Source organism: Podarcis liolepis (genome assembly GCF_965112155.1).
Source record: "Podarcis liolepis genome assembly, chromosome: 3".
NCBI classification, from domain to species: domain Eukaryota; kingdom Metazoa; phylum Chordata; class Lepidosauria; order Squamata; family Lacertidae; genus Podarcis; species Podarcis liolepis.
Genome location: NC_139557.1, coordinates 123,711,465 through 123,732,221, shown reverse-complemented (window position 1 = coordinate 123,732,221; position 20,757 = coordinate 123,711,465). Strand labels below are relative to the sequence as shown.

The window sequence follows — 20,757 nt, the reverse complement described above, 5'->3', positions numbered from 1 at the left end:
GAAACCCGCAAGCAGCATTTGTGCGCAAGAGTGCTCTCTCCTGTTTTCAAGCAACTGGTGTGCAGATGCCTTAACTGCCTCCGTCTGCAGAGTGTGATTCTCAGACTGCAGAGTGGTTGGAGAATTAGGGGAAAGGCCTCCTCGCCCTCTGGTTTATTTGCTCTGTGATGCTCCCAGGCCACGGCGGCTCCGAAAGCACCCAGGCCGCTGTGGCACATGAAACGCCGCCCTCCTCCCAACCGCACAGAATGTACGCTATCTCCGGAATCCCTGCTCCGGCCTTGACTCGGCGGCTCGGCTCTGCCGGCGGCTCAGAATCACCCTTGGCTCCGCTCATGAGGCTGTGCTTATCTCCCCAACCATTTCCTGATCTAATTCTCCAGCCCTCGAGGAAATCTCCATTTGAAGATGAACTTCGAACAATGCCTCTGTGCCGGCTCCTTTGAGGAACACGGCCGGCCACCCGGCATTGCAATGCGGCCTGCCAACGAAGCACATTGATCACAGGTGTGCTTCCCCCACTGAATCCGGATTGGATGAGAGTAGTTTCTGATCAGGGTGTGCTGTCAGAGATCTGGCATCCTAGGCATGTTTCTAGACCTCATGGTCTTGCGATCACTTTCTGGAGAGTTTTGAAGTTTTCGTATCGTAGTCAGTATGATGATGATGATGATGATGATGATGATTTATTTATACACTGCCCATCTAGCTGGGTTTCCCCAGCCACTCTGGGCAGCTCCCAACAGAATATTAAAAACATGATAAAACCAGGCAGAGGGCCTTCTTGGTGGTGGCGCCAGCCCTGTGGACTGCCATCCCATCAGATGTCAAGGAAGTAAACAGCTATCGGACTTTTAGGAGACACCTGAGGACAGCCCTGTTTAAGGAAGTTTTTAATGTCTGATGTTTTATTGTATTTTTAATATTTTGTTAGAAACGGCCCAGAGTGGCTGGGGAAACCCAGCCAGATGGGCGGGGTATAAATAGTAAATTGTTGTTGTTTTTAACATTACAAACTTCCCTAAACAGGGCTGCCTTCAGATGTCTTCTAAAAGTCTGGTAGTTGTTTATTTCCTTGACATCTGATGGGAGGGCATTCCACAGGGTGGGCACCACCACCGAGAAGGCCCTCTGCCTGGTTCCCTGTAACATCACTTCTCGCAATGAGGGAACCGCCAGAAGGCCCTCAGCGCTGGATCTCAGTGTCCAGGTAGAACGATGGGGGGGGGGAGACGCTCCTTTGGGTATACTGGACCGAGGCCGTTTAGGGCTTTCAAGGTCAGCACCAACACTTTGAATTGTGCTCAGAAACGTACTGGGAGCCAGTGTAGGTCTTTCAAGACCGGTGTTATGTGGTCTCAGCGGCCGCTCCCAGTCACTAGTTGTAGTTTCCGGGTCACCTTCAAAGGTAGCCCCACGGAGAGCGCGTTGCATGATCCCCTTTTCTCTCCTTTGGGGTTGATAATCATGTTCTGGAACCTCTAGACAATATGATGCTTGAGGGTCCAGTGACTCTGAATATGGAAGCTTCCTATTTATTTTATTTTTATTTATTAAATTTATATACTGCAAAAGTTTTTTTTTTTAAATTTCCCAAAACTTCACACATACATTTCGATACTTTTTTTTTGCTTACCACCTCCTTTCCCTTGGTGTTTCTGTTTCTTTCCCTCTGCTGCACTCTGTCTTCTATGTCTTAAACCTTAACAAAACCAGTATAATCGTTAATCCCTTCTGTTGCTTGTAGTTCAAATCCTGGTAGTGCGTTCATCATATAGCATTTCTTTAAATATTCCATTTTTCAACAAAACCTTTGTCATTAGGTTCTCTTATTTTAGCTGCCAATTTTACAAAACCCATTACCTTAATTATCCATTCTTTTTTAGTGGGTATTTCTGCTTCTTTCCATAAACAATTAAAACAACAAAACAACAAAACAACAAAACAACAACAACCCTTTCCCTCTATGTGGGGTTCCTGGTTGTGGGTCTCCGCTGCTCAGCAGAGGATCTCAAAGCTATCAAGGGCATGTTTAGAAGACGTTATGTGAAATAAGGATGGTGACTCCTGTATTTCAGAGGGTTGGGATAGATGACCCATGCGGTCCCTTCCAGCTCTTTATGATTCTATGCAATGCAGTGTGGTTCACCACTGCAATTTATAAAGGTCATGAAATTCGCCTCCTTTGCAGAATTTCAACGCTTGGACCAACAGCATTTTTAGAGAAATGTTTTTCCTCCTTTTAGCAGAGAGGACAAACACTCTGCGTGGAGCAACGAGGCAGCCGTGTCATTGTACGGGGCAGGCAGCTGGCATTTTCTCCTGTGCCAGCCTGAGAACCTCTCCCTCTTTGCCAGCCTCCAACCTGCTTTCGGCCCAAGCTGGCAGGGGCTTCTCCGCAGTCTGCCGCTGCCTTGCCAGTTACGATCTCCACTGCCAATGTTGCATTTCTGCCTTTCTGTGCCAGCATCTGTTCTGCAAGCTTTTCTCTGCTCTTGCCTGAGAGGGGAAACGATATCCCACTGAGAACCCCTTCCTTTGAAACTTTCACTTAACGTAAGGACATAAGAACAGCCCTGAGGCTGGATCAGGCCCCTGGTCCATCTTAGTCCAGCATCCTGTTCTCACAGTGGCCAACTAGATGCCCCAATGTCAAACCCACAAACAGGATTCGAACGCAAGGCACTCTCCCTCTCTGGAGTTTCAGAAGCGGAAGTGGAGCTGGAGCAGAGAGACGTCCTTGCTAGTAGCCATCAAGAGCCCTCTCCTCCTCTATGGATTTGTCTAATCCTCTTTTAAAGCCATCCAGGTTAGTGGCCATCCCTGCCTCTTGTGGCAGTGAGTTCCACGAGTGAAAAAGAACATTCTTTTATCGGTCCTGTACCTTCTAACATTCAGCTCGTATGGAGCATTGATGGTGAGCTTCGGGGTGGGATGGAGAGGTGCAAGGAGAAAGTTGGAGGCAGCGACGCTTCTGGATCCCAGTTCCTGGAAACCACAGGAGGGAAGAGGGGCCTTGTGTTCGAATCCTGATTGCAGGGTTCCCATATTGGGCATCTGGTTGAGAATTGCGACAATAGGATGTTGGACTAGAGGGACCATTGGCCTGGTCCAGAAGGTTCTTCTTAGGTTCTCCTCGGTGTGAGAGGAGTTTTGTTTGTTTTTTGCTTGTCCCATCACTTTCCCCAGGAAAACCCATGCTTTAATAATAATAATAACATTTTATTTATATCTCACCCTCCCCAGCTGAAGCCGGGCTCAGAGCGGCTGACAACAGTAAAAATAGCACAGTTTACATAAAATCACAGTCAATTAATTGAAATACATTCTAAAATCAATTCAGAGTCAAATTAATGGCAACCATTGGGCTGGAGTTCTATGAGGAGTACAGAGAGAGGGGGTCAGACTGTGCCTTGGCCAAAGGCCTGGCGGAACAGCTCTGTCTTGCAGGCCCTGCGGAAAGATGTCAAGTCCCGCAGGGCCCTAGTCTCTTGTGACAGAGCATTCCACCAGATCGGGGCCACGGCCAAAAAGGCCCTGGCTCTGGTTGAGGCCAGCCTAACCTCCCTGTGGCCCGGGACCTCCAAGATGTTTTTGTTTGAAGACCATAAGGTCCTCCGTGGGACATACCAGGAGAGGTGGTCCCGTAGGTACGAGGGTCCTAGGCCATATAGGACTTTAAAGGTCAAAACCAGCACCTTGACCCTGATCCCGTACTCCACGGGGAGCCAGTGCAGCTGGTATAGGACCGGGTGAATGTGATCCCACGGTGAGGACCCCGTAAGGAGTCTCGCCATGGCATTCTGCACCCGCTGGAGTTTTTGGATCAGTCTCAAGGGCAGCCCCATGTAGAGTGAGTTACAATAGCCAAGCCTGGAGGTGACCGTCGCGTGGATCACAGTGGCTAGGTCAGGGCGAGAGAGGTAAGGAGCCAACTGTTTAGCTTGGCGGAGATGAAAAAATGCTGCCTTTGTTATAGCTGCAATCTGCGCCTCCGTGGAAAGGGAGGTGTCAAAGATTACACCCAAACTCTTAACGGACGGTGCTGGCACTAATTGCGCCCCCGCCAGAGATGGGAGTTGCCTGGGAGTCTCAAGGGCAGCACCACGTAGAGTGAGTTTTACCACTTTACCACTGAATTGTAGCAAATGTCAATCATAGAAAACCCCAGTTGAAATTTGCTACAATTCAGCAGTGGAAGTGTCCACTAGGACAAGTGTGGACGAGGTCTCACGCTCCTCTTTTCCAAGCTAAACATCCTCAGCTCCCTCAACTGCTCCTCACAGGGCTTGGTTTCCAGACGCTTGGCCACCCCTCTTCTGCACATGTTCCATCTTTTCAATACCCTTCTTACATTTCGGGTGCCTAGAACAGGACACAGGACTCCACCCGGGGTCTGACGAAGGCAGAATAGAGTGGGATGTTGCCACGGCTTGCTGTCTCAGTAGCTGTTCTTCCCGGGCGTTTACGCTGACTGCTTTTACCACTGCTGTTTCAGAAGGTATTTTTAATTGGCCGGTCGTAAGTTTTTATGGGAGCTGCCTCGCTTAAATAAATACGCAGGAATGAGATCACCACAGGGGCTCCCAGAACAGCAGGTATTAAGACTCAGGCGGAGCGACGGGTTGGCACAGACAGCTGGCAGGTGGACGGGCTGTTCCATCATCTGAGCCAGAGGACAGAAGCACTTCCTGATACCCTCTCGCTTCCGACAGAGCTGGGGCACAACGCTACCCTTCCCCTGCCGCCTGGCAGACTGGCTGGAGTCCAGCTCAGGGGTCCAATGGGCATGGAATGTCCTCTTTGTGGGAATGTTCAGGGATGCAGGAGAGGATATATTGTCTGATTATAGCCTTTCCAACTTGTGTTAACAAGTTCACAATTTAGCAGAGTAACATTCCCCTTTTTAAACTCGCAGAGGATGCGTTTGCTCAGGCTCGCTAAAGCCTCTATAATAACTGTTCTGGTAAAGGTAAAGGTAAAGGGACCCGTGACCATTAGGTATAGTCGTGGCTGACTCTGGGGTTGTGGCACTCATCTCGCTCTATAGGCCGAGGGAGCCGGCGTACAGCTTCCAGGTCATGTGGCCAGCGTGACTAAGCCGCTTCTGGTGAACAGAGGAGCGCATGGAAACGCTGTTTACCGTCCCGCCGGAGCGGTACCTATTTATCTACTTACACTTTGATGCGCTTTCAAACTGCTAGGTTGGCAGGAGCAGGGACCGAGCAACGGGAGCTCACCCCGTCGTGGGGATTTGAACCACCAACCTTCTGATCAGCAAGTCCTAAGCTCTGTGGTTTAACCCACAGCGCCACCCGAGTCCCACTGTTCTGGTATTTTCCCCATATTCCCTCATAAAAGATAAGACACGACACAATCTTCTATAAAAGTATACTTTTTACTCACTCACATTCTGTTCACAGTCAGATCCCAGAAGGCAGACTTAGCTTAGAAAAGTAACATACACCTGGAAACTATCTCATAAGGAGACAGTCCCTTTGTCCTCTCTTGGCTGGAAGCCAAGAAAGCATCTTTGGCTAAGCAGATGTTGCTTCTTCGATGCATGTAGTCAAAGAGAGGGAGAGATGGCTTCCCCGCCCTGTGCTTTTGTCGTTACCTGCACAGGTGAGGCCACGCCCACCTCTAGTCACATGCAGAGGAAGTCTGTCCCAGCCCAGAAGGAAACAGGAAGTTTACTTGCTGGCTGAACAAACATTCCTCCCCATGTGTAAACATGTTCACTCTAGGAATGTTGTACTTGACTGCTCTTGTGTTCCACATCCCACTCACTTCTCCTCCTCTTCCTCCTCCTCACCAGAAAGGACCAGACAAGGCCTCCATGACCAACTGGGACAATGAGAAAAATAATTCAGCCTTGGTGGTTGGTGGGATTCTTTTCCAACTGTTTCAGTGCAAGGACACATCCTTTCCTGTCAACAGCCCACCAGTCATTGTAATTCATAGCATGCCTGGTTGGTGGAGGCCCCGATTCACAGGCAGCGGAAGCTGGCAAAGCAGAGAGTGATGCAATAAGTTAATAGGCACCCTCTTCTGCCCCCCAAAATATATTTCAACAGAGAAACAGGGAGAGTCTGTCATGCTACTGTAGTGGAGGAAAGCAAGTTCATTCCTTTTTTTGAACTCCTATTTCTGGCCATGTCGGTTTCCATCACGTGGACTTTCTAATTTAAGGGCATATACCTTCGTGAGCTTTGCAATGTCAGCATCGAGGAATCAGCACATGTACACTCAGTGTTACTTACCCATGCCGAAAATTTTGGTGGTTTCGAAGTGTGGGCTTGTGGGCTTTCATTTTCCCTCCTCCGCCGCAGAAATCCTAAAAACAGGGCATGAGTAAAGCCTATGTCGTAGACCCCGCAGGCTTAATTTCATTTCCGTGTAAGTTCTGAGCAGGGGATTTCCACGGAAAATCTATCATCCTGTCTGCTTTTTGGCTGATTCAGTTTGCACAGCCCTTCTTTCAACTTTGTCATAGAATCGTAGACCGTTCCCTGTCAAACAGTTATCACCCTCAGAAAGTTCTTCCTGATGTTTAGTCGCAATCTCCTTCCTTGTAGCTTGAAGACATGGGTTCGAGTCCTACCCTCCGAAGCAGGAGAAAAAGGGTGTTTTGGTTTTTTTGCTGCTGCATGGAATTGCTCATAGTTACCTTGCCCCATGGGTCCCAAAGTCGTGGGGTAACACGACTTGCTTGCTTCCCGAATTTGCCTAAGCAATTTCGGAACTTTCCAGCAGTGATGCCGGTTTACATTTGTTAGTTGTTTTACACAAAGTCATAATAATAAAATGTCAGAGTGACATAGCAGCAAGACAAAATATAAGCAGATAAAATCAATTCAACAATCAAGTTGCAAACAGTGTACAAAACAAAATTCCTAAAACGCTCCTTCAAAAACACAAGGATAAATTCTGCCACCTGCCAGTAAAAGCTGAGCCACACAACAGAGGCAGACTTAACCATGCAAAGCTTGGGCATAGAATCATAGTATTGTAGGGTTGGAAGGGACCCCAAGGGTCATCTAGTCCAACCCCCTGAAATGCAGGAATCACAGCTAAAGTGTCCTTGACAGATGGCCACCGAACTTCTGCTTAAAAACCTCCAAGGAAGGAGAGTCCACAGCCTCCTGAGGGAGTCTGTCAAACGACCCTTACTGTCAGAAAGTTCTTCTTCATGTTTAGTCGCAATCTCCTTCCTTGTAACTTCAAGCTACGGGTTCGGGTCCTGCCCTCCAGAGCAGGAGAAAACAAGCTTGCTTCATCTTCCACATGACAGCCCTTTTGAAGAAGGCTATCACATCTCCTCTCAGTCGCCTTTTATCCAGGCTAAACATCCTCAACATTCCTCATAAGAGAGCCAGTGTGGTGTAGTGGTTAAGAGCGGTGGACTCGTAATCTGGGGAACCGGGTTCGCTTCCCCGCTCCTCCACATGCAGCTGCTGGGTGACCTTGGGCCAGTCACACTTCTTTGAAGTCTCTCAGCCCCACTCACCTCACAGAGTGTTTGTTGGGGGAGAGGAAGGGAAAGGAGAATGTTAGCTGCTTTGAGACGCCTTAGCGTAGTGATAAAGCGGGATATCAAATCCAAACTCTTCTTCTTCATAAGGCTTGGTTTCCAGACCTTTATCATATTGATGCAGCCTAGAATAGCATGTGCTCTCTCTTTTTTTTTTTTTTTTTTTTTGCTTCTGTGCCACACTGTGGACTCATGTTAAGATTGTGGTCCATGGAGACCCCTTGATCCTTTTCACATGTACGATACAATACGATAATCTTTATTGTCATTGTCCCATACAGAACAATGCAATTGAAAAAGATCTACATAAGACATTCGACACCCAACAAGCCTGCTATCCCAGCTATCCCAACCTGGTTAGCCCCCTAAAAACTCCAAAAGCCCATTTTTAAATACAATATACTCCCATAGAGACTGCCTTACACTGCGTTTAAAACCAAAATCGTATTTGGGTAGAAACTGTTTCTCAGGCGGCTAGTCCTAGTCTTTATAACCCTGGACCTTCTTCCAGAAGGCAGAAGCTGAAAGAGATAATTTCCGGGGTGAGCACTATCCTGCGCTATCTCTGCAGCTTTCTTATGGCACCTGGAAGCGTAGATTTGATCCAAGGTGGGAAGAGTGCACCCAATTATCCTCTCCACAGTCTTTACAACCCTGGACGGCATTGTTTTTTCCCTTGTAAGCCAGGTGTTCCCCATCTTATATTTTTACGGCTGGTTCTTCGTGTCTTAAGTGTGGAAACTTAAATTTGTCCCCATTGAAATTCACTTTGGTAGTTTGGGCTCCAATCTGTTAAGGTCACCTTGAATCCCAATTCTGTCTTCTGCAATATTAGCTACCTGTCCCAGTTGGGTGTCATCTGCAAATTTGATGAGCCCTCCCCCAACGCCTCCATCAAAGTTATGTAAAAAGATACAGAGCATGGCTGAGCCCTTCTAGTCGAGATGCAACCCAGGATAGAGGCCTCAAACTGCTTATATGTGTATGCAATGCCAGGATGAGACCCTGAGGAGAGCCAGCAGTCTGGTTCTTGAGCTGTTCTGCCAAGTCAGCCAAGCTACCCATCCTCTGGCCCAAGGACAACGTGAAATATTTCTGCCCAGCTATCCTGTTCCCTGGGACAGAGCCCGAGAGGAGAGGAAGGGCTCCACAAATCAGCCAGGCAGGTTCTCCAGATGTTCACCAGAAAACTTCAGATAGAGAGGAGCCTCCAGGCCAAGATGTCCAGATGGACACATGCCCTTCTCCACGACGAAGAGGGAAGCATCACTTTAATAACTTTCTAAAAACCTTCAAGGAATTCAGCTGTGCTCCCTTTGCTTCGCCCAAGGGAGCGGTCACCCTGGCTGACCTTGTTCTTTGTGGACTCTTGATGCTGTAGGAGATTCTTGAAGCATCTTGGTCACCCTGGGGAGACCCAGGACCATTTAATCATAAACACCCAAGACTCATTTGGTCCTGCAGTTTGCAAAGTCACAGAACAGGGCACTTGGACCAAGACCTATTTTCCTGTGTGTGTAGACGCCTGGTTTTTTTTAGCAGTGCTCTTATTCGGGGTGTACTCAAGGATATGCAGTAACTGTTGCCTTTTTCCCCCTGGAAGAAAAGCACTGGTTAAAAGTGTAACAACTTCATGGGGAATTGTTGTTGTTGTTTAGTCGTTTAGTCGTGTCTGTCTCTTCGTAACCGCATGGACCAGAGCACACCAGGCACGGCTGTCTTCCACTGCCTCCCGCAGTTTGGTCAATGCAGAATAAAGGTAAAGGGACCCCTGACCATTAGGTCCAGTCGTGGCCGACTCTGGGGTTGCGGTGCTCATCTTGCTTTACTGGCCGAGGGAGCCGGTGTACAGCTTCCGGGTCATGTGGCCAGCATGACTAAGCCGCTTCTGGCGAACCAGAGCAGCGCACGGAAACGCTGTTTACCTCCCTGCCGGAGCGGTACCTATTTATCTACTTGCACTTTGACGTGCTTTCGAACTGCTAGCTGGATGACCTTTGGGGGTCCCTTCCAACTCTAAGGTTCTCTGATTCTGTGGCAAGGCGATGAGTCAAATTCATGGCAGAAGAGAGTGATAGCTGTCTCCACTAGCCATTTCACACTTAGAGGCAGCCATGATTCTGAATTCCACTTCCTGGAAGCCCCAGGAGGGGAGAGTGGCCCAAAGCCAATGCAATTCTGGGCTGCATCAATAGGAGTATAGCATCTAGATCAAGGGAAGTAATAGTGCCACTGTATTCTGCTCTGGTCAGACCTCACCTGGAGTACTGTGTCCAGTTCTGGGCACCACAGTTCAAGAAGGACACTGACAAACTGGAACGTGTCCAGAGGAGGGCAACCAAAATGGTCAAAGGCCTGGAAACGATGCCTTATGAGGGACGGCTAAGGGAGCTGGGCATGTTTAGCCTGGAGAAGAGGAGGTTAAGGGGTGATATGATAGCCATCTTCAAATATATAAAAGGATGTCACATAGAGGAGGGAGAAAGGTTGTTTTCTGCTGCTCCAGAGAAGCGGACACGGAGCAATGGATCCAAACTACAAGAAAGAAGATTCCACCTAAACATTAGGAAGAACTTCCTGACAGTAAGAGCTGTTTGACAGTGGAATTTGCTGCCAAGGAGTGTGGTGGAGTCTCCTCTTTTGGAGGTCTTTAAGCAGAGGCTTGACAACCATATGTCAGGAGTGCTCTGATGGTGTTTCCTGCTTGGCAGGGGGTTGGACTCGATGGCCCTTGTGGTCTCTTCCAACTATGATTCTATGATTCTATGATTCTATGATTCTAAATGGTTGGCAACCGCTACTCAGAGGGCAGCTGCCAGTCCAGAGAGAGTGAGAGTGCTATTGTCAGCTGTTGGTGAGTCTTGGTGCCTCTTTTGAGACTTGAGGTCCTTGGGGGCACAGGCAGGAGAGAGGCGAGGGGGTGCCCTTCAGTCACAGCTGCAGAGAGCCTTGCCAAGTGGCACACAGCTTGGCTTAATTTTAGCCCCAGCCGCAGCTCAAACATGGAATCCATGTGGTGCTGTTAACCCAGCTGGTGCGCCAGGCAGGCAGCTGCCGCCGCCCTTCAGAGGCCGGATCCTGGGGCTTTAGCCAGCCCCCAAATCCTGCCCTCTTTTGCTGAGTTACAGGGGAGGATTAGAAGCTGTCATGATCCCCAGGGCTGTTAAGGGATTTGGAAGCTGGCAGCCGGCAAGGGTGGGGCTGATGGGACCTCTCGCGTAGTCTGAAAAGCAGCCACTGATTCCTTTCTGCAGCCACGGGTTTTGTGGCATGGATGGTGTGGATAAGAGCCAAATTGCAGAGTTGGGAGGGGCACCAAGGGTCATCTAGTCCAGCCCCCGGCAAAGTGAAGGTCTCAGTGCATCCATGTGGTTCCCCCCTCACCCTTTCATTTGATCAAAAGTCACTGGAGGTTTTTAAGCAAAGGTTGGGTGGCCAATCTGTCATGGATGCTTTCATTGAGGTTACTGCATTACAGAGGGTTGGACTAGATGACCCTTGGGGTCCCTTTCAAAATAACAACAACAACAACAACAACAACATATTATTTATACCCCGCCTATCTGGCTCGGATTTCCCAGACATTCTGGGCGGCTTCCAACAGAATATTAAAATACAATAACCTATTAAACATTAAAAGCTTCCCTAAACAGGGCTGCCTTCAGATGTCTTCTAAAAGTCTGGTAGTTGTTCTTCTCTTTCACATCTGGTGGGAGGGTGTTCCACAGGGCAGGTGCTGCCACTGAGAAGGCCCTCTGCCTGGTTCCCTGTAGCTTTGCTTCTTGCAATGAGGGAACCACCAGAAGGCCCTCGGAGCTGGACCTCAGTGTCTGGGCTGAACGATGGGGGTGGAGACGCTCCTTCAGTTATACTGGACCAAGGCCGTTTAAGGCTTTAAAGGTCAGCACCAACACTTTGAATTGTGCTCGGAAAGAGCCAATGTAGATCTTTCAAGACTGGTGTTATATGGTCTCAGCAGCCACTCCCAGTCACCAGTCTAGCTGCCGCATTGTGGATTAGTTGTAGTTTCCGGGTCACCTTCAAAGGTAGCCCCATGTAGAGCGCATGGAAGTAGTCCAAGCGGGAGATAACCAGAGCATGCACTACTCTGGTGAGACAGTCCGCGGGCAGGTAGGGTCTCATCTTGCGTACCAGATGGAGCTGGTAGGCAGCCGCCCTGGACACAGAATTAACCTGCGCCTTCATGGACAGCTGTGAGTCCAGAATGACTCCCAGGGTGCACACCTGGTCCTTCAGGGGCACAGTTACCCCATTCAGGACCGGGGAGTCCTCCACACCTTCATGTCCCCTGAACCCTAAAAACAGTACTTCTGTCTTGTCAGGATTCAACCTCAGTCTGTTAGCTTCCAGTTCAACTCTACTATTCTGTGATTCAGCACTTTGTAGGTGTTTTAGGAACTGCTCCAGGAATAAATCAACAATGATGAGGTGCATCTATTTGGACAAAAGTGGCTGTAAAGGAATCAAGGGCACCGACACCCAACTTTTCCTCCAGCAGGGAACTCGAAGTGGCACAATGCTTTTGAAACCCAGATGTTGAAAGGGTCTCCTTGGTTGTGGCTCCCTGTGGAATTCTCTCCATATGGGAATATTCATCTGGCACCCATTTTAACGTCTTTTAATGCCTCCTTCTTCTGCCAAGTGTTTACCATCTGATGTGTTTTGAACTTCTGGCTCTTTTGATTGTTGTGTTGCTGACGCCTCTGTTGCATTGGAGGTTTATTGTGACATTGTGGGTTTGGAGCAGTCAGTCTGGATGATGCCCTGAGTAACCATTCCAATTCTCGGGGGTCCTGTACCCAGGCAAGTTTAGCATCTAATAAATATTGCTGAACGAGTCAGACAGGTTTCTTTGTAAGACAATGACCTTAGCTGGTCGCTCGGATGTCCTCATCAACATCTCCAAAGAATGAGCCAGCTTGCAAGAGCTGCAACTAAGTCCTGGGGCTCTCCAGGGTAATGGGTGAGCCTTGCCTCCACCCCCTCACCTAGCTGCCAGGTAGGAGAACATTTGCCAGATTTCTTGGATGTGAGATGAACTGGAAGCTGGAGACACAGAGACCTGCTTGCTCTGTGCTAGATTCAAAGTTGTGACTACTGGAGAAGCAAGATCTGTTGGGCTGTCAATGCTGTGAGCCTCTCCATCCTAGGCTCAGTATATATGGGTAGTTAAAACCATTTCCCTAAAGACACTATAGCTTCTGCTGACCTTAATTCCAAGGAAACTGAACCCAACTGAACCCTGGAACCCCAGAGATCTCTCATCCCCTGGAAATTGGCGTGACATGTAACATACAGTCATACCTCGGGTTACAAATGCTTCGGGTTGTGCAATTTTGGGTTGCACACTGTGCTAAACCCGGAAGTACCGCAACGGGTTACTTCTGGGTTTTGGTGTTTGCACATGCACAGAAGCGCCAAATCATGACCCACGCATGTGCAGACGTGTGGGTTGTGAACGCTGCAGGTTGCGAACGTGCCTCCCGCACGGATCATGTTCACAACCCGAGTGTTCACTGTAATGCTTTTTGCTGTTTTGTTCAGATTCTACAAACTTCCCCAGCAACCCAACATCTAAAGATGATATAAAAACTCGATCAATACACAATCAGCCGATCCATCTCTCTGCTCTTAAATGACAAATACTGACTCCTGCCACATTTTGGGTGCTTCTTTCTGTCAAGGAGAGGAAGCAATGTCGATGCTGACAGCATCTTTATGCGCCCCCTTGCCCAGATTGTCCGGAGCTTTGGGCTGGGTTGTCACCAATATGCTGATGACACTCAGCTCTATCTGCTGATGGATGGCCACACCGACTCGGCCCCGGACACACTGACCAGATGCTTGGAAGCTGTGGCTGGATGGCTTCTTTGGAGCCGACTGAAATTAAATCCTTTGAAGACAGAGGTCTTCTAGCTGCGTCTGGATGACATGGGGTTGAGGGGCCCTCCCATCTCTTGTGGGGGCTCAGTTAGTGCCAGCGTCTTTCATTAAGAGTTTGGGTGTAATCCTTGACGCCTCCCTTTCCATGGAGGCACAGGTTGCAGCAACAGCCAAGGCGACATTTTCCCATCTTCGCCTTTACAAGTAGTTGGTCCCTTACCTTTCCCGCCCCAACCTGGCCCCAGTGATCAATGCGACGGTCACCTCCAGGCTTGATTACTGTAATTCGCTCTATGTGGGGCTGCCCTTGAAGCTGACCCAGAAACTCCAGCGGGTGCAGAATGCTGTGCTCCTCATGGGGTCCCTGCCACGGGAGCATATTCACTCAGTGCTTTACCAGTTGCACTGGCTCCTGGTGGAGTACAGGGTCAGATTTAAGGTGCTGGTTTTGACCTTTAAAGCCCTTTGTGGCTTAGGGCTCTCGTATTTACAAGACCGCCTCTCCTGGTCTGCCCTGCAGAGGACCTTAAGGTCCATGAATAATAGTAGCTTGAAGGTCCCAGGCCCTAAGGAAGCCAGACTATCCTCCATCAGGGCCAGGGCCTTCTCAGTGATGGCTCCGACCTGGTGGAATGCTCTGTCCCAGGAGACTAGGACCCTGTAGGACTTGATCTCCTTCCGAAGGGCCTGTAAGACAGAGCTATTCCGCCTGGCCTTCAATTTGAATTAGCCTGATCCTCTATCCTCTATCCCCTTTTCCCTTTTCTCTTCTATGAAGAAACCCTTTCTGGGACCCCACATTTAAACTCTTCCCTGGTCTCCTTGCTGGCCCTAGTAGGACCAACATGACCAGTTAGCCCTGGTGATCATTTGATGTCTATTGACTGGGTTCCCCCCCAAAAAAATGACCCCTGAATTTTTGAACTTTATCGATATTGATGCTGCATTTTATGCTGTTTTTAAGTTGCATTTTAATCCATGTTTTATATTTGCTGTTAGCTGCCCTGAGCCCAGTTTTTAAACCGGGAAGGGCGGGGTATAAATAAAAAATATTATTATTATTATCCTGACGAGAGGCCAATGATAGAACTGCCGCTGTAAATTCTGCCCTTTTCTGAGTTGCACAGAGAAGCCCCTCTTTCCTGATGAGAGAGAGAGAAATCTCTTATTTAAGATGAGAATTTTAGTTTCAGTGGAGCTTTTGCTGGACGTCTCTCCCCCTTTCCCCTTCTCTCCGGCCTTCCTGGGCCCATAGCAGCAGTAAGTTTGGGGTGCATGGGGACGATACCTGCCCCCCTCGTCCCTCTCTTGCCACAGCAGGTGTGGCACGTTTCCCTGCCTGCTGCCCGGGGCTAAGAAGATTTTCTCGCCGGAGTGCGGCTGCTAATGCCACTGACGTCAATGGGGACCTCGGCTTGAACTGAACCCAGCAGAGAGGCTGAGTGGACGGCCGACTAGGGCTCTGGGTGCGGCCAGATGGGCCATACGCGGGAAGCCTCTTTTCACCAGTGGCATTGGCTGGATGCGGCCGATTCCTAAGGAGAGGAAAAGGCTGGGTCCTGGCGGGTGGGGAATCTAGCAGCCCACCCTCATGATATTGGCGGTAGAAGCACAGTTCTGAATCCCAGTTGCTGTGAATAATAGTAATAATTGACACACAAGCTACGGGACAAGGATAACTGTGACTTTAAAGATGAATGGGAACCCTTCGCAAAGGCAACAAAGTGAACTGGACTCCTTGGCAGGCTTTGAATCAACACTCACAAACTTTTTATTGACCATAATCAGTTAAACAATTTAAGGATTTATACAACTTTGTAACATGCAAAGAAAGCAAAGTGTTCACAAAGAAAGCAAAGACTGGAACTGAGGGGAAATGGGAAAATTAAGGATGACATCTTTTGGATAATATGTTTTGTTTAAATCTTTAATAAAAATTGTACCAAAAAAATAAATAAATTTATACCCCGCCCTCCCTAGCCAAGACCAGGCTCATGGCGGCTGTCAGAGCTGCTTGAAGATCCTAGCTCACAGAGGATCACGCTAGCCAGCGATCATTAAGTAAAAGTCTTTATTGAATTACAGTTTCCATTCTCACGCTGCTGCGCGCAACTCTACGTCTAGTAGCTAGATCGGCGAAGCTCCGTCTGAGTCTCCGCCCCGTGTGCACCAACTTAATATCCTAGCCTTGCTCCACCTTTTCCGCCTGACTGTCCTCCTCTGGGTCCCTCTACCCCCCGGGGCTTCTTCCTTCCGGGATTCTTCTGACGCTGACCCGGACCCTCCTGCCTCCTTGCGCCGGGCTTTAGGACCTGGTTCCCTTTCGGGGCTGCTTACTGCGCCGCCTTCCTCTGCATTTGAAATTGGCGCGCGCGCCCAACCTTCCACTTTCCTCTTAACCGTTTCTTCGCTCCCCGATGGAGGTGTGGCCACTCCTGACTCATGCCCTCCCTCCTGTGGTGAGCTGCCAGCGCTTCCCCCCTGGCTCCTTTCCTCTTCCCTGCTTCCTGGCGGTGACGCTGGTCCCGATTTCCAGCTGCTCCCCTCTGAGTCCCCTCTGGCTCTATCTTCCTGGGGTGCCCCCCTAGACTCCCCCCTTGCCCTGGCCACTGGTGCTCCTTTCTGTGAATCCTCTGATTCACTGGAAAGACTAGGAGATCTCGGGTCGTCGTCATCACTCATCTTTTCTTCTGCCTCCTCCCCTTCGCTCTCTGTTTCCTCCCTTGCCCGTGCCTCTGCTCCTAAACCCCTGACATCCATCCCCCCCTCGAAGCCCCCCATTCCCCCCTCCCCTCCTTCCGGTGCTGGAGCTGGGGGCAGCTGTTGCAAAGGGACGAACGTCGGATATCGGTCGCTTCCCGTGGCGGGTCTCCATCTGAAGTCTCGCGGGTCTTCCTCCCTGCTCTCGTCGACAACGGTCACCTCCGCTTCCATCTCTGTGCCGCCGTGCTCGAAACCAGGGTCGTCCCCGAAAACGTCCATGTCCGTCTCTCCCTCACTTCCTCCTGGCGGTGTTGCTCGTCCTGGGCCTTCCAGCCACCGTCTGCGGAACTGCTCCTCTGGTCTATCGTCCCACCAATACGAGGGTTCTGATGCAGATCCCGAGGGTGACCCCTCCGGGGAACGGACGTCTTGTGTCGGGTCCTCGTCCGAGTCGAACCCCCGGAAAGTGCTGGCCGAAAGCGTGGGCGTGAAAAGCCAGTCGTCGAAAAAGTCTGCTGGCATAGGTCTATGGGGGAAGAGGGCATGAAACTCGTCTTTGAGGAGAGGTTCGTCCAAGGCGTAGCCCGGCACCCAGCTGTTCGCACTGGCCGGGGTGCCCTCCTTGGCGAGAAAGTATTCTACCCCCTCTTCCCCCCATCTGGAGTCCAAAATCTCTGTGACTTCGTTGATGCGCTCCTTCTGTGCCACTCCCGCGTGCCCTGTTCTGTCTCTGACCGGACTCGGCGCCGTTCCGGGTTCCTGGAACCTGTGCGGTGCCTTGTAGGGAGTGAGCACCGATCTGTGGAATACCGGATGCATTCTGGAACCCTCCGGAAGTGCCAGTCTGAACGCTACCGGGTTGACCTGCTCTTCGACTTGGTAGGGCCCCAGTTGTTTATGCCCTAGTTTCTTCTTGGCCAACGACCTGGCCGGCACTGCGTGGGCTGCTAACCAAACCCAGTCTCCCACGTGGAGCTCTTCGCCAACCCTTCTGTGCTTGTCCGCTTGTACCTTGTATGCGTGCTTGGCCAGCTCCAGGTGGCGCCTCAGCTGATCGTGGACTTCCTGCAGCTCCGACGCGAACGCATCTGCTGTCTGCGGCTCCCCCTCTCCCATTCTTTCCAGTCCCGGGAAGGTTCTGGGGTGCCTCCCGTTGTTGGCGAAGAACGGCGTGACCCCCGTGGACACGTGCTTCGTGTTGTTGTAGGCGAACTCGGCAAGCGGCAGGTAATCCACCCACGTCGCAGGCTGTTGATTTGCATAACATCTCAGGTACTGCTGCATGATGGCATTGACCCGCTCCACTTGCCCGTTGGTCTGCGGGTGTCTCGCCGACGCCAGGTTGATCTTGACGTTCAGGAAGCCCATCAGCTTCTGCCAGAAATTCGAGATGAACTGCCGCCCCCGGTCGGACAGAATAGACCGTGGCAGACCGTGAACCTTGAACACGTGGTCTATGAACAGTTTGGCCGTTTGCTCCGCCGTGGCCACCTTAGCACACGGAATGAAATGCGCCATCTTGGAAAACAGGTCTACCACCACCAGCACTGCCGTCTTGCCCCTCGAGCTGGGCAGATCCGTGACAAAGTCCAGGGCCACCCTTTCCCAAGGTTCGACCGGAGTTTGCAGCGGTTCCAACAGTCCGGCCGGCGGTTTGTGCACTGGTTTGGCCCTCTGGCAGGTGTCACACCTCGCCACGTAGTCTGCGACCTCCCCTCTCATTCCAGGCCACCAGAAATCCCTGGCTACTAATTCCACCGTCTTCTCCTTGCCAAAGTGCCCGGCCGTGGGCGCGTCGTGCAGCTGCTGCAGCACCTTGGCGCGAAGGTCGTCTCCCGGCACGTAGATGGCCCCTTTACGGATGAGCAATCCATCTCGTAGCTGGAAACCGTCGGCCGCAGCCGTGCCCCTTTGCACCTCTGCCATCTTTGCTTGCGCGAAGGAGTCATCCTGCAACGCTCGTCGCACCGCCTCCAGGTCCACAGTGGCCGCGGCGCACGCCCATACTGTTGGTGCGAAGATGTGCATGGCGGCCGCTGGCGTTGCGTCCTCCAGATACTGTGGCTTACGGGAGAGGGCGTCCGCCATGATGTTAGTGTCCCCCGGGACATACTCTATGCGGAAGTCGAAGTTCGCAAAAAACTCAGCCCAACGTATCTGCCTCTGGTTTAGGAACTGTGCCGTGCGCCAGTGCTCCAGATTCTTGTGGTCCGTGCAAACCTGCACCGTGTGCTTGGCGCCGATCAGGAAGTGCCTCCACGCTTTAAACGCTGCATGAATGGCCAGCAACTCCCTGTCCCAGATGGTGTAGTTCTGCTCGGACTTGCTGAGCTTCCTGGAGTAAAACGCTGCCGGTCGCCACACCCCCTGCTGGTCCTTTTGCAGCAGGACCGCCCCCACGGCTCTGTCCGAGGCGTCTGTCTCCACCCTCATCGGCCTGCTGGGGTTGACGTGAAGCAGCTGCTCTTCCGACGCGAAGAGACGCTTGAGTGCCTGAAAGGACTGCTCCGCCTCCTCTGTCCAAACGAACTTCTTTTTCTTGGAGCTAAGCGTGTCTGTGATGGCCGCTGTCTGCATAGCGAAGCCCTTGATAAACTTGCGATAGAAGTTCGCAAAGCCGACAAACCTTTGGACCTCCTTCCGGTTGCGTGGACTCTTCCAATCCAATACCGCGCGAACCTTGGCGCTGTCCATGGCGAGCCCCTTGTCAGACAACTTGTAGCCCAGAAAATCCACCTCCGTCATGTCAAATTGGCACTTCTCCAGCTTGGCGTAGAGCCTATGTTGCTTTAGTCTGGTCAGCACTTCCTTGACGTGTCTGTCATGCTCCTGCTGCGATTCCGAAAAGATCAGGATGTCATCTAAGAAACAGACGCACGTCTTGTAGAGAAGTCCCGCCAACACATGATGCATGAAAGCTTGAAAAACGTGGGAGCCATTTTGCAATCCAAAGGGCATAACTCTGTATTCGTAGGTACCCAGTGGCGTGAACATGGCCGTCTTCCACTCATCTCCCTCCCGCATACGAATGAGGTTGTACGCCCCTCGCAGGTCTAACTTGGTGAACACTTTTCCCTTCCGCACCGTCGCCAGGAGGTCGTCGATTCGGGGCATGGGGAAGTCCGACGGCTTGGTCCCATTGTTTAAAATGCGATAGTCCACGACCAGTCTTTTTTGGGGCGTGTCTCGCTTTTTAACAAAGAATACTGGACTGCCCCCCGCTGCCTTGGACTCTCGGATGAAACCGCGCTCCAAATTATGATCTATGAACTGTTTGAGTTCCTGCAGCTCGTCCTCTGACATGGAATACAGTTTCCCCTTAGGCAGCGCCACCCCCGGCAGCAGGTCAATCTTGCAGTCATATGGTCTGTGAGGGGGTAGCCTGTCTGCCTCCTTCTCGCAGAAAACTTCCAAAAATTCTGCGTACTTGTGGGGAATCGCTTGCAGCGTGCCTAGCAGCAGCTGTGACTCCTCTTCCTCTCCTTCCTGCCGGGGCACGATGCAGTGTTCAGCACAAAAGGAAGAGCCGAAGATCAGCTGCCTCTGGTACCAAGAAGAAGAAGAAGAAGAGTTTGGATTTGATATCCCGCCTTTCACTCCCCTTCAGGAGTCTCAAAGCGGCTAACATTCTCCTTTCCCTTCCTCCCCCACAACAAACACTCTGTGAGGTGAGTGGGGCTGAGAGACTTCACAGAAGTGTGACTGGCCCAAGGTCACCCAGCAGCTGCATGTGGAGGAGCGGAGACGCGAACCCGGTTTCCCAGATTACGTGACTACCGCTCTTAACCACTACACCACACTGGCTCTCTACCAAGACTGGCACTACCAAGCCAGCGTTGGGCTGTGCTTGTCCAGCCAACTCATTCCCAATACAATGGGCGTATCCGATAGTTGAGTGACATTGAAGCTGATGATTTCTTTGTGATTTCCAAGTCGCATCGCCATGGGCGGCGTCTGCTTCACCACTTGCCCCCCTAGCAACTCCCTGCCATCCACCGTGACAACCTGCAGGGGCAGCGTGGCAGGCAGCAACTGTATAGCGTGCCGGTCGACAAAGTCCTGCCCTATAAAGTCCGCATTGCTTCCTGAGTCAATAGTGATTGGCACGTCAGTGGTGATTCCATTGGGCAGCTGGAGAGATGCGGTGAGCCTCACCACTGGTTTGGGCGGGAGGGGGTTCACGGGCTGTAAAACCTCTGGGGACTGCGTCACTAACACGTCTGGCTGGGCCCCAGGGCCTCTTCCTCCAGCCAGACTGCGTCGTTTCCCTGCTGTGGTCCCCCTTGCTGCGTTGCTGCAGTCACCATTGCCGAGGCTGCAGTAAGCTTGTGGAGCCTCTGGGGACACTCTTTTGCCATATGCCCTGGCTCCTCACAGACGTAACACTTCCTGTTCCCTCTAGGAGGCTTCGCTTTCACTGCTGCCGGTGCTAGGGCTCTGGTTGCTGACTGAGCCCTTGCACCTCCAACCTCCATAGGTTCGGCTCCTCCTCCTGGCGGAGGCGTGGATTGCGCCCGCGCTGCTTCTCTGGGAAGGAAGGAGGGGCCCCTGGCTGGTTCGCGCCCTCCACGCCCTTCGTCCCTGCTCCACGGACGTCCTTCCAGCCTCACCCCCAC

The 20,757-nt window shown here is 51.2% G+C and overlaps 1 protein-coding gene across 1 annotated transcript in view; it reads left to right on the top strand.

Annotated features, from left to right (window-relative positions):
* KCNK3 (potassium two pore domain channel subfamily K member 3) overlaps positions 1 to 20,757 on the top strand; it is a 106,603-nt gene that overhangs the window by 12,418 nt on the left and 73,428 nt on the right. The gene's annotated exons all lie outside the window — the stretch shown is intronic.